Here is a 14,388-nt window from a genome sequence, read left to right on the forward strand (position 1 = left end):
AAATCCAGAAAAACGCATGTCAAAAATGTTAGAAATTGATTAGCATTTTAATGAGGGAAATAAGTATTTTACCCCTCTGCAAAACATGACTTAGTACTTGGTGGCAAAACCCTTGTTGGCAATCACAGAGGTCAGACGTTTCTTGTAGTTGGCCACCAGGTTTGCACACATCTCAGGAGGGATTTTGTTCCACTCCTCTTTGCAGATCTTCTCTAAGTCATTAAGGTTTCGAGGCTGACGTTTGTCAACTCCCTCCACAGATTTTCTATGGGATTAAGGTCTGGAGACTGGCTAGGCCACTCCAGGACCTTAATGTGCTTCTTCTTGAGCCACTCCTTTGTTGCCTTGGCCGTGTGTTTTGGGTCATTGTCATGCTGGAATACCCATCCACAACCCATTTTCAATGCCCTGGCTGAGGGAAGGAGGTTCTCACCCAAGATGTGACGGTACATAGCCCCGTCCATCGTCCCTTTTGATGCGGTGAAGTTGTCCTGTTCCCTTAGCAGAAAAACACCCCCAAAGCATAATGTTTCCACCTCCATGTTTGACGGTGGGAATGGTGTTCTGGGGGTCATAGGCAGCATTCCTCCTCCTCCAAACACAGCGAGTTGAGTTGATACCAAAGAGCTCGATTTTGGTCTCATCTGACCACAACACTTTCACCCAGTTCTCCTCTGAATCATTCAGATGTTCATTGGCAAACTTCAGACGGGCCTGTATATGTGTTTTCTTGAGCAGGGGACCTTGCCGGCGCTGCAGGATTTCAGTCTTTCACGGCGTAGTGTGTTACCAATTGTTTTCTTGGTGACTATGGTCCCAGCTGCCTTGAGATCATTGGCAAGATCCTCCCGTGTAGTTCTGGGCTGATTCCTCACCGTTCTCATGATCATTGCAACTCCACGAGGTGAGATCTTGCATGGAGCCCCAGGCCGAGGGAGATTGACAGTTCTTTTTTGTTTCTTCCATTTGCGAATTATTGCACCAACTGTTGTCACCTTCTCACCAAGCTGCTTGGCGATGGTCTTGTAGCCCATTCTAGCCTTGTGTAGGTCTACAATCTTGTCCCTGACATCCTTGGAGAGCTCTTTGGTCTTGGCCTGTCACGGATGCCACCGAGGCTGCTCCTCCTCCTTGCTCGGGCAGGCATCGGCGTTCGTCATCCCCGGAGTACTAGCTACTGCCGATCGATGTTGCGGTGTGTGTCTTGTGTTGTCTAGTTTGTACACCTGTTTCTTATGTTGTATTGATTATGTAACCTATAAGTTCCCTTGTTTTATGTTTGCCTTTGTGTGTTATTGTCCTTTTGTCCTGTCGTATGTTTGGCATTGCTAGCTCGTTATTTTACGCACTCCGCGTGTTACTCCTCTAGTGTTGGAGACTTTTGTTTTTGTGCGTATTACTGGAAGTAAAGTAGTCATTCCTGATCCTCTGTGTCCTGCGCCTGACTTCACTGCCGCATACACATCACCCCAGTCTGACAGAATAACACACCATTCATGGAGTCAGCAGGACCAGCGGTGGTGACCGAGTCGCTGGAGGATCGGGTCAGCAGCCAGGACGCCATGATCCGTAGACTCGGCACCGCCATGCAAGATGTGATGGACACTCTGAGCCGATGGGAAAGAGGAGGCTTGCCCACACCTCCTCCTACATTACCACCACCATCGGCCAGCCCCATCGTACCATCTCCGGAGTCCAGTGGGATTCGGCTCTCGCTCCCGAGGGCATATGATGGCACCGCAGCCGGGTGTCAGGGTTTCCTACCTCAAGTGGAACTCTACCTGGCAACCATACACCCGGCGCCCTCGGGATACGAGAGCGTCTCCGCCCTCATCTCCTGTCTATCCGGCAAGGCGTTGGAGTGGGTCAATGCCGAATGGAGGGGAATAGACGCCGCCACCATCAGCTACGCAGAGTTCTCCCGCCGCTTCAGGGCAGTTTTCGATCATCCCCCAGAGGGTAAAGCGGCGGGGGAGCGTCTGTTCCACCTCCGACAGGGGAAGAGGAGCGCACAAGAGTTTGCCCTGGACTTCCGGACTCCAGCGGCTAATGCGGGGTGGAATGAGAGGGCCCTCATCGACCACTATCGGTGCAGCCTACGAGAGGACGTTCGCCGAGAGTTGGCCTGCAGGGACACCAATCTAAGCTTCGATCAATTGGTGGACATGTCGATCCATCTGGATACCCTGCTGGCTACCCGCGGACGTCCGGAGTTGGGGCCGTCCATTCCATCTCCCAGTACCTCCGAGCAGAGACCTGGAGGGAGGCCGTCCTCTGCACCAACTGTGGCCGTAGAGGACACACTGCGGCTCGGTGCTGGGGAGGGTCTCCTGGGGATCGAGGCAACAGGTCACGCACTGATGAGTCATTTCAGGTGAGTAGGCGCCCAACTCACCCAGAGCTCTCTGTTGTTCACCTGTGTATTCAAGTTGAATTTCCCCAGGTTTCATCTCATTCCAAGCATAAGGCGCTAGTCGATTCAGGCGCAGCTGGGAATTTTATTGATCGTAATTTCTGTGTTAAATTAGGGATTCCCCTCCTACCAGTAGATGTGCCTTTTCCTATTCATGCCCTAGATAGCCGTCCGTTGGGATCAGGTTTAATTAGGGAGGTCACAGCGCCACTAAAGATGAAGACGCAGGGGGGTCATGAGGAGATCATACAGTTGTATCTGATCGACTCTCCTGCGTTTCCCGTGGTGCTGGGGTTTCCTTGGTTAATCTCTCACGACCCCACCATTTCGTGGCAACAGAGGGCTCTCAGGGAGTGGTCTGATCAGTGTGTCGGGCGGTGTATAGGTGTTTCCGTGGGGGCGACCACGGTGGAAAGTCCGAACCAAATGCCCGCACTGCACATTCCCCCTGAGTATGATGATTTGGCACTCGTGTTCAGTAAGAAGAGGGCGACGCGATTGCCACCTCATAGACAGGGGGATTGTGCGATAGACCTCCAGGTAGGCGCTGAACTTCCGCGTAATCATGTGTATCCTCTGTCTCAAGAGGAGACGGCGGCGATGGAGACATACATCGCTGAGTCTCTGAGACAGGGATACATACGGCCCTCCACTTCTCCTGCGTCCTCGAGTTTCTTTTTTGTGAAGAAGAAGGATGGAGGTTTGCGCCCGTGTATTGATTACCGTAGTCTCAATCAGATCACTGTTAAATACAGTTATCCTCTCCCTCTGATTGCGAGTATGACGGAGTCATTACACGGAGCGCACTTCTTCACAAAATTGGATCTCAGGAGCGCCTACAACCTGGTGCGCATTAGGGAGGAAGATGAATGGAAAACAACATTTAGAACCACCTCGGGTCACTATGAGTATCTCGTCATGCCATACGGGTTAATGAATGCTCCTTCAGTCTTCCAATCATTTGTGGACGAGATCTTCCGGGATTTGCATGGGCAGGGTGAAGTGGTGTATATTGACGACATTCTAGTATACTCTTCTATGCGAGCCGAGCATGTGGCCCTGGTGCGTCGAGTGTTGGGTAGGCTGTTGGAGCATGACTTGTATGTGAAGGCAGAGAAATGCCTGTTTTTCCAGGACTCCATCTCCTTCCTGGGCCATCGGTTGTCCGCGTCAGGGGTGGAGATGGAGGTTGACCGCGTTTCAGCCGTGCGTAATTGGAAGACTCCCACCACAGTTAAGGAGGTGCAGCGGTTTTGGGGTTTTGCCAATTACTACCGGAGGTTTATCCAGGGTTTTGGACAGGTAGCAGCTCCCATAACCTCCCTGCTAAAGGGGGGTCCGGTGCATTTGCAGTGGTCGGCTGAGGCGGACAGGGCGTTTAGGCAACTGAAGGACATGTTCACCTCGGTTCCGGTGCTGGCACATCTGGACCCCGCTTTAGCGTTCCAAGTGGAGGTGGACGCGTCAGAGGCTGGTATTGGGGCTGTACTGTCTCAACGCTCAGGCACGCCTCCTAAACTCCGGCCCTGCGCTTTTTACTCTAAGAAGCTCAGCCCGGCGGAACGTAATTATGACGTGGGGGACAGGGAGCTGCTAGCCGTGGTTCAAGCCCTAAAGGTGTGGAGGCATTGGCTTGAGGGGGCTCAACACCATTTTCTCATTCTGACTGACCATCGTAACCTGGAGTACATCCGGGCAGCTAGGAGACTGAACCCTCATCAGGCTAGGTGGGCCATGTTTCTGGCCCGGTTTGTTTTTAAGCTCACCTAGATACCAGGGTCACAGAACGTTAAGGCAGACGCCCTGTCCCGGCGATATGACACAGAGGAGAGGTCCATTGAGCCCACTCCCATACTGCCGGAGTGTTGTCTGGTGGCACCGGTGGTGTGGGAGGTCGATGCGGAGATCGAGCGGGCGTTACGTACCGACCCTACTCCTCCAGAGTGTCCAGCGGGGCGGAAGTACGTGCCGCTCGAGATCCGTGATCGACTAATTTATTGGGCTCATACGTCACCCTCCTCTGGACATCCTGGTATTGGCCGGACAGTGCACTGCCTTAGTGAGAAGTACTGGTGGCCAACATTGGCTAAGGACGTGAGGGTTTATGTCTCTTCCTGCTCGGTGTGCGCTCAGTGTAAGGCGCCTAGACACAACCCCTACCCGTTCCACAACGGCCGTGGTCTCACCTATCGGTAGACTTTGTTACGGACCTTCCCCCCTCCCAGGGGAATACCACTATTCTGGTCGTTGTGGATCGGTTCTCTAAGGCCTGTCGTCTCATCCCAATGCCGGGTCTCCCTACTGCCCTACAGACTGCTGAGGCCTTGTTTACCCACGTCTTCCGGCACCACGGGGTACCTGAGGATATAGTGTCTGATCGGGGTCCCCAGTTCACCTCTAGAGTCTGGAGGGCGTTCATGGAACGCTTGGGGGTCTCGGTTAGCCTTACCTCGGGTTTCCACCCTGAGAGTAATGGGCAGTTGGAGAGAGTGAACCAGGATGTGGGTAGGTTTCTGAGGTCTTATTGCCAGGACCGGCAGGAGGAGTGGTCGGGGTATATCCCCTGGGCAGAGGTTGCTCAGAACTCCCTTCGCCACTACGGACTTTAAATGGCCCCACAAATGGCCTCTACGAATCTGACCCCTTTCCAGTGTGTGTTGGGTTATCAGCCGGTTCTGGCACCATGGCATCAGAGCCAGATCGAGGCTCCTGCGGTGGATGAATGGTTTCGGCGCTCGGAGGAGACATGGAACGCTGCGCATGTCCATCTGCAGTGGGCTATCCGTAGGCAGAAGGCGAGCGCCGATCGCCACCGCAGTGAGGGTCCAGTGTATGCACCTGGAGATCGAGTCTGGCTCTCGACTCGAAACCTGCCCCTTCGCCTGCCCTGCCTGAAGCTGGGTCGGCGGTTTGTGGGGCCATTTAAAGTCCTGAGGAGATTGAACGAGGTATGTTACAGATTACAACTGCCTAATGATTATCGCATTAACCCCTCGTTCCATGTGTCTCTTCTCAGGCCGGTGGTAGCTGGTCCACTCCAGGACAATGAGATACGGGAGACTCCTCCGCCCCCACTGGACATCGAGGGGGCTCCGGCGTACTCAGTCCGGTCCATCGTGGATTCAAGACATCGGATGGGGGGTCTGCAGTATCTCGTGGAGTGGGAGGGGTACGGTCCGGAGGAACGGTGCTGGGTGCCTAGGAGGGAAATCTTAGATCCCTCCCTCCTGACGGAGTTCCACCGGAGTCATCCCACTCACCCTGCTCCGCGTCCGGTGTCGGCGCACGGCTGGAGCCGCGCGTCAAGGGGGGGGGTACTGTCACGGATGCCGCCGAGGCTGCTCCTCCTCCTTGCTCGGGCAGGCTTCGGCGTTCGTCTTCCCCGGAGTACTAGCTACTGCCGATCGATGTTTCGGTGTGTGTCTTGTGTTGTCTAGTTTGTACACCTGTTTCTTATTTTGTATGGATTATGTAACATATAAGTTCCCTTGTTTTATGTTTGCCTTTGTGTGTTATTGTCCTTTTGTGCTGTCGTATGTTTGGCATTGCTAGCTCGTTATTTTACGCACTCTGCGTGTTACTCCTCTAGTGTTGGAGACTTTTGTTTTTGTGCGTATTACTGGAAGTAAAGTAGTCATTCCTGATCCTCTGTGTCCTGCGCCTGACTTCACTGCCACATACACATCACCCCAGTCTGACATGGCCATGGTGGAGAGTTTGGAATCTGATTGATTGATTGCTTCTGTGGACAGGTGTCTTTTATACAGGTAACAAACTGAGATTAGGAGCGTTCCCTTTAAAAGTGTGCTCCTAATCTCAGCTCGTTACCTGTATAAAAGACACCTGGGAGCCAGAAATCTTTCTGATTGTGAGGGGGTCAAATACTTATTTACCTCATTAAAATGCAAATCAATTTATAACATTTTTGACATGCATTTTTCTGGATTTTTTTGTTGTTATTCTGTCTCTCACTGTTCAAATAAACCTACCATTAAAATTATAGACTGATCATTTCTTTGTCAGTGGGCAAACGTACAAAATCAGCAGGGGATCAAATACTTTCTTCCCTCACTGTAATGTGGTGATAACATACTGCAGTGATCTCTATCCAGGATCTGTGTCGGACAAGCCATTGTCCAGAAGTTGGGTTTGAAAAGATCTTCACGGCTCTAAACATGATTTTGGCAGACAAAGGCTTCTTGATCCAAAGCTTGATGCCTATAGGAGTCACTGTGAACATTCCTCAACTCCTGAACCACGGAAGGTTCACAGAGAGTGAAATACATAACACAAAAGACATAGCAAAAAACAGGATCCATGTTGAGAGGGCAAATGCTCAACTAAAAAATTTCAAAATCCTGAGATTTATCCCATGTTATCTGTGTTGTTATAGTAATGTGCTGGTGCAGATTTGCTGTGCACTTATGAACCTCCAAGACCAACTCATCAGAGAAATTGTTGATTGGGAAACAAGAACAAACAATGAGACATGAGGATTGGGTGTTGAGGGACCACTTGTCACATTGTTCCAAGGTGGGTTTGTGTTATGATAAACAATCCATTTTCTGTCCAGATAAAGATGTTGATATGAAATTGAAAAATATCCACCACTGACCAAATGTCTCTTTGTTTTCCAGTTCAATAGGAGTGCATCCCTCAGGCCTTCCGGTGCATGGACATCCTGTGCCAGTGTGATCAGAGCGCGAGCCTGTGGACGGACAGGTCAGTAACTCATCAAATGTGATGCAATATTGTGTACTAGTAAAGAAGAACCGCACACTGTTAAAGCTCCCAATTCACCTCTTTATTGATAACGTTACGATCCGAATCAGATCTTCATCAGGTCAAACAAAAAAACGTCCTCACATCCCAAAATATACACATTACACCTCACATGACCATTACGCACATGACGCATGGTGATGTGGAAACAATTAAATTCACTTTTGTGCACAATCAATCATAATTAATCACAGAGGTACATATGGTCATAAAGGATTACATACAGTACATACAAATGGGTTCAAGTTAAAAAACTAGGCAACAGTAAAAAAGATTATGTTAGAAACTGTTAGAATACCCTCCCATACACCATTACCTGCAGGAGGCGCCGTAGATATAATTCCAGTGACCTATTTCAAAAACAATCTGTTTATCTAATAATTTGATAGCAATGAGATGGGCACATGTAGTAGTTACATAATCTAATATATACCGTACCAGTCAAAAGTCTGGACACACCTACTCATTCAAGGGTTTTTCTTTATTTGTACTCTTTTTTACATTGTAGAATAATAGTGAAGACATCAGAACTATGAAATAACACATATGGAATCATGTAGTAACCAAAAAAGTGTTAAACAAATCAAAATATATTTTATATTTGAGATTCTTCAAATAGCCACCCTTTGCCTTGATGACAGCTTTGCACACTCTTGGCATTCTCTCAACCAGCTTCATGAGGTAGTCACCTGGAATGCATTTCAATTAACAGGTGTTCCTTGTTAAAAGTAAATTTGTGGAATTTCCTTAATGCGTTTGAGCCAATCAGTTGTGTTGTGACAAGGTAGGGGTGGTATACAGAAGATAGCCCTATTTGGTAAAAGACCAAGTCCATATTATGGCAAGATTAGCTCAAATAAGCAAAGAGAAACAACAGTCCATCATTACTTTAAGACATGAAGGTCAGTCAATCCAGAACATTTCAAGAACTTTTAAAGTTTCTTCAAGTGCAGTCACAAAAACCATCAAGCGCTATGATGAAACTGGCTCTAATGAGGACCGCAACAGGAAAGGAAGACCCAGAGACCTCTGCTGCAGAGGATAAGTTCATTAGAGTTACCAGCCTCAGACATTGCAGCCCAAATAAATGCTTCACAGAGTTGAAGTAACAGACACATCTCAACATAAACTGTTCAGAGGAGACTGCGTGAATCAGGCCTTCATGGTCGAATTGCTGCAAAGAAACCACTACTAAAGGACACCAATAAGAAGAAGAAACTTGCTTGGGCCAAAAAACACGAGTAATGAAAATTAGACCGGTGGAAATCTATCCTTTGGTCTGATGAGTCCAAATTTGAGATTTTTGGTTCCAATCGCTGTGTCTTTGTGAGACACAGAGTATGTGTGGTTACCACCGTGAAGCATGGTGACATTGTTGGTGATTTATTTAGAATTCAAGGCACACTTAACCAGCATGGCTACCACAGCATTCTGCAGTGATACGCCATTTGTTTTTCATCAGGACAATGACCCAACACACCTCCAGGCTGTGTAAGGGCTATTTTACCAAGAAGTAGAGTGATGGATTGCACAAGTAGATGACCTGGCCTCCACAATCACCCGACCTCAACCCAATTGAGATGGTTTGGGATGAGTTGGACGGCAGAGTGAAGGAAAAGCTGCTCAGCAGCTCAGCATATGTGGGAACTCCTTCAAGACTGTTGGAAAAGCATTCCATGTGAAGCTGGTTGAGAGAATGCCAAGAGTGTGCAAAGCTGTCATGTTTTTTTAACACTTTTTTCTTTACTACATGATTCCATATGTGTTCATAGTTTTGATGTCTTCACTATTATTCTACAATGTAGAAAATAGTAAAAATAAAGAAAAACCCTTGAATGAGTAGGTGTGTCCAGACTGTTGACTGGTGCTGTATATGGATGATTTATAAAGCCAGGCTAATAGTTAGGCTATTGATTATAGACCTAATTAAGTTGGGGATTCCTCTCTCCTCACTTTTCTTGGACAATTAAGGCAAGGGCTGTTTTCTTGTCTCCTAACTCTGCTGCTGCCTCCACAGCATTGTTCCCAACACCAATATGCTGTTAACTTTGCTATTATGCACATAGCAACATGGTCTAGGAAAAGTTGCCAATTCAACAGCGCACTGATGTGTTTCAGTACCGCGGACAGCAACCACTATCTAACGCGTGAGAAAGCGCATTTGTTATAAAATAATATCATTTTTATTTGTGTTGCACCATTGATCTTACATAATATAACCATATACAATTTCAGTAGCACCTGTCTTAGACTGATGGACTGTGTCATCCCCACGGCCTCCACAATTAATCAGTCCACTCAGACAGGCATGAATCAGACAGGTGTCTTGTACAGCATGATTTTTTTCAACCAAACAATCAACCAGACTAAATGTGGTCAGCCCTACTTTGTTTTCCAGTCCAACAGGAGTGCATCCCTCAGACCATCCGGTGCAAGGACATCCTGTGCCAGTGTGATCCGGTTGTGGAAACTACAGCACATCGAGCCTGTGGAAGAACAGGTCAGTAATTCATCAAATATGATACAATATTGTGTTAAACATTGCATTTGTAGATTTTTTTTTACTTTGTCACCTTTTCCCCATGTTTTAGACATGAGGCGTGACATGCGGAACATCAGGCTCACCCCACGAGAAGGACCACCCTCAGCAAGGAGATCTTCTTGAGGTAATGTCTCTCCCATCCTTAGATGTACTCTCTCTCTATTTCAAGTTAAGCAGTCCAGATGATTTTCGTAGGGTGTGTCCTATCCAACTCTACTTACTCCTTATTTGGAGTTCGATGTTAACATTGAAGTTCCAGGCACGAGGGATGATGCCAGATGCCGGGATAGCAGGCAGGCCTGTCCTTTGATGTTGCTTGGCTTTGATGTTGGCAGTTAATTTGAAATATTGTCATTTAAATTTAAATATTGTCAGTTAATCATTCCACTTAAACTGGCTGGCTAGTTAGCTGACAAACAAACATACTGTGCAGATATATCTACAAATTGACCTGGCTAATTGATAGTTTGAGGAAGAGTAACATGATGCTGTGTGGTTACATTATTGCAAATGCTTAGGCAGCTGCCATTTTCTGTTGGCAAAGAAAAATGGACCTGCATTTACCATAAAAAGGAAGCTCCACACAACGAAGGGCGTAAGAAATATTTTAAACATCACAAATATAAATTCCCACTGTGCCCATGATAATGTGAATTGTGTTGTACTACTGAATGAAACTGTGAGGAGATGCACTCAGACCAGCCTTTGTGATTGAATTTACGTTAACTACATTACTTTAGTTGGCTGCTTTGAGCAAAACTTGTATGTAATATAACCTATTCTGGGACCCTATTATGTGTATGAACTATGGAATATTTTTGGACCATTGGCTTCCCTGAAAACAGCTACTAACAGGTGGCGCGATGAGAACGCTGATCCAGTGCCCCCCAAAACAACTGATTGGAATAAAACCTCAAGGTAAGAACAAAAACTGATTTGTGTGCAAAAACTATTTACAAGATATTTACAAATGTTCGCTGTTGCAGTGCCAACTTTGGGAGCATGTGGTCCTTGAAAAACTCCTCTAATCCAGCAATATGAGTCTGCCAGAGGTCGTCACGCTGGATGGGGATGGTGATGGAGGCTTTGGTGGCCCACACAACGAAGACGCAAGTGTCCCTTCCAGTGATGTGGAGCTGCCCTTGGACCTGGTGCCAGTAAGGATGGTCTTCACTCCCTTCTGGATATAGAAATCCTTTGACTTCACTGCCTTTTCAATGGTAAGGTCCCATGCAGCATATGGACACTTGACCTCCACCACTGCTGTGGTGCCCACGAGACCATCCGGTGAGGCACCCAGTATCCCAGACCCTGTGACGCAAAGCCTTGACTCCTGCACATCCATCCCTGTAGCCATTTTGAATGCCTTGATGCCTTCCTCTTCATTATCTGTGCCCCACTTTATAGACAATACCCTATCCATCGACTGTGATCTGAGGACCCTTTTAAGCAGCAACAGAGTAACGCGCTTTGCCCTCCATAATTGCTGGCCATCAACCTTCCTCTCCTCATGGTGTGCCAGTTGGTGTTGGTGCGCTGTCCAACTATTGCCTGCCGTATAGCCTCCTCCTGCTCCACCGACAGCGCCATGCTAGCCAGGATGCCTGCATGCCCAGGTGTCCTTGTTTTTGAACAATGTCCGGTACAGACAGGGATGACAGGGAAGGTAGCAGTTGTTCTGGCTCAGGCTCAAGGAGACATGCCATTCCACTGAACCTGCCCAGGAGACAGTTCCTTAGCCACTGAACAGCCTCCTCTATAGGCTCTCGGACAGAGGGATATAGTTTTCGGCCGGGTACAGGTCCTCCACTGACTGAACCTGGTTGGGCACGGCTGGCTTTCTCCACTCGTATTCCACATCTGTAAGGCCGATATTGTGAACCGGTAAAATAGGCTGCATGGCTACACTTATGAGCTCCACGGAGGCATTCGCATGTGGTAGAGAGAATCCCCTAGTCACCTATAGAGACCTGCCAAGAGGAAGGATGTTAGGTGCCACATGCCTTTCAATGCATGACTTTGAACACCTTGAAATGCATTTGTTGTAAGAAATGTGCTATATAAATAAAGTTTGATTTGATTGATTACATTACAGCTGTAGAATATTTAATAACCTGTCATTTTCACGAGGACAAGTGCAGTTTTTCCATAAACGTTTAATTGATAACTTGGGATTTTATCACTTATCAATCATATAGTGGGAAGGATTTTATAAATCAAGACTGTGTGAATGCATGTACGACTCTGAATAAATAAAAACTGTGCCTTTTGAAGATTTGTCTCTGGTCATGAAACTACAATATAGGCTGGATGTCTAAACAAAGTCAATTCTGAATGTCAGTATATTTTTTGATTCATTCTCATCAATGACAACATTCTAGAACTGAGTTATCACTCAACTAAGTCTCATTTAATTTTTAATTTTGAGAGTAAATTGAGGCAAATATATTGATAAAAAACACCTTGTCCGAGAGAGAATTACACAGTTATCAAAACATCACGCCAAGGTAAGCCTACACCAAACACATACATAATTTGAAGTGTTTGTAAAATTCTTGATGTGAAAAATGAATGGTGAAAAATCTATTGGAACCATTTCCGTGTTTGACACTAGGTTTTATGGGTATTACGACATGTCCACTGTGGCGGACTGTAGGTTAGACGGTTTTGATTGAGCTGTGTTTTTGTTCTTCCGTTTCTTACCATGCAGCTGTCATACATTGAGCTATCTTACCGCAAGAGTTTGGACTTCTGTTTTTAAGCAAAGGATGAGTCTGAGTCGTATTTCACTGTTAGTTTTACAAAATAATTGTACATTTTCAGTTATAAAACAGACAATTGTTTATTTTTGATTTGAAAGTATTGATGATGGGTGTACTGTTGCTTCATGCGTTGTATGTGTGTGCTTACTGTGACTGTCACCCTGATATTGGCTATTAGGTAGCTTCCCACGCCATTGTGGGGACAGTAGTGCTTGTCAAGCAGGAGCAAGAGCAAAGGGCACTGTGTCCTGGTGTTTTTGCCCTTCATGCCCTCCCAAATAGAGTAGTAGACTGTATCAAGGTGACATCTAGATGGTTATCAATATTAGTTATTTCTTGTGTAGGCTGCTATCCTACTTGAAATAAAATAATGTGAGAGAAAAATGGCCACGTAGCTACCGCTGGCGACACGACCATGATACCCAGTAGGAAGCACTTTCAAGTCGGCAGTCACAACACCGGGAGCACTGGTTTCTGGCTTACTATCGACTCGTAGTGCAGCCCAATCAGCCACGCAAAACTGTCTTGTGGCAACACATTTGCTCAATTAGCTGATTCGCTTTCCATACATCCACTCCTTTCGACACACCCACTCGCCCATACTCCGGTCGCCATATTGGACTGCAGCTACCCATACTGGCTCCATACTTGTCAAATTGATCTGTAGTTGAAAAAAAAAGCTGTATTTTATTTATTTTTGTATTACAAAATGTAACGTGATTCAACACATAGTAGCGCACAGTAGGTGGTGGCATGCACAAACAAAATGTGCGAACGCCATGATACCAAAGAAGATGAGCGGATCTCGGCAGCGACAGGGTCTGAGCAAGCGAATCGAGGAATCCGGGAGAAAGAGAGCACGCTTGTTTGAAATGGAAAAGCGTGGCGGTAGCTATTGATAAAGAAGAACATCAAGACGAAGCAGCTGCTTTACAAGTGGGACGCACTGTTGAGCGCTGCATCCCGAGGGGTTCGTGCTGATTGTACGGAGATTGTGACAGCTGGTTAAATGGCGTCCCTTGACAAGGCAAGAACAAGATGTATGTCAGGAGAAGTGCAGTATTATCATACGGAGGAGGAAAATTAGAGGCAGAGGAGGTCTAAGAGAGAGAGGGAGGAAGAGGGTGAGCTTGAGTCCATTAAAAATGGCAGACAAAAGGGATATGGTTTGTTAAAGAAGAATGGTAGAAAGTGTAAGCAGAGTGAGTTGAAGACAGGAGGAGAAATGGAAGTGAATGAGGGCAAAGTATCGGAGGTGATAGGTGTGGTGAAGTTCTCGGAGCCCAAGGCTTGCACCGAAGGTCAGGATAAAGATGAGTCTGTGACAGTAGGAGTGAAGTTTTGGGAAAAAGTGGACCTTTGCCTTTTGGCTGATCCATTTGTGGTTTCATGGTGGGTGAAAACAGAGTTTGGTGCTGTGAAATTGGTGAGGGTAACCAGAAGTGGTCTTGTGATAATTATTTGTGTTTCTGCTGGTCAGAGGGAGCAGGCGCTTTGTGTTAAACAAATGGGGTCAAGCGATGTGAATTGTTTTGCTCTCAAGAAAAGGGTGCCATTGAAAGGAGTGATTACTGGGGTAGCGGTAAATGTGAAAGCTGACCAACTGAAAGAGAAGATTCCCGGTGTTTGTGATGCTTGTCGTTTGGTGGGACACAGACACGGTGGCGTGAGTGGAGAAATAGAAGAGTCATTGTCTGTTCTTTTGCATTTTGATGTTGAGTCTTTGCCCGACAAAATGACATTAGGATATATAAGTTATCCTGTACGAGGTTTTGTGCCGAATACATTATGTTGTTACAGGTGTTAAGCTTATGGGCATGTGGCAGCAGTGTGTAGGAGGGAGGTTCCTAGGTGTGAGAAGTGTGCAGAAGGGCATGAGACAAAGGAAT

The sequence above is a fragment of the Coregonus clupeaformis genome, chromosome 23 (assembly GCF_020615455.1).
Source record: "Coregonus clupeaformis isolate EN_2021a chromosome 23, ASM2061545v1, whole genome shotgun sequence".
NCBI lineage: Eukaryota > Metazoa > Chordata > Actinopteri > Salmoniformes > Salmonidae > Coregonus > Coregonus clupeaformis.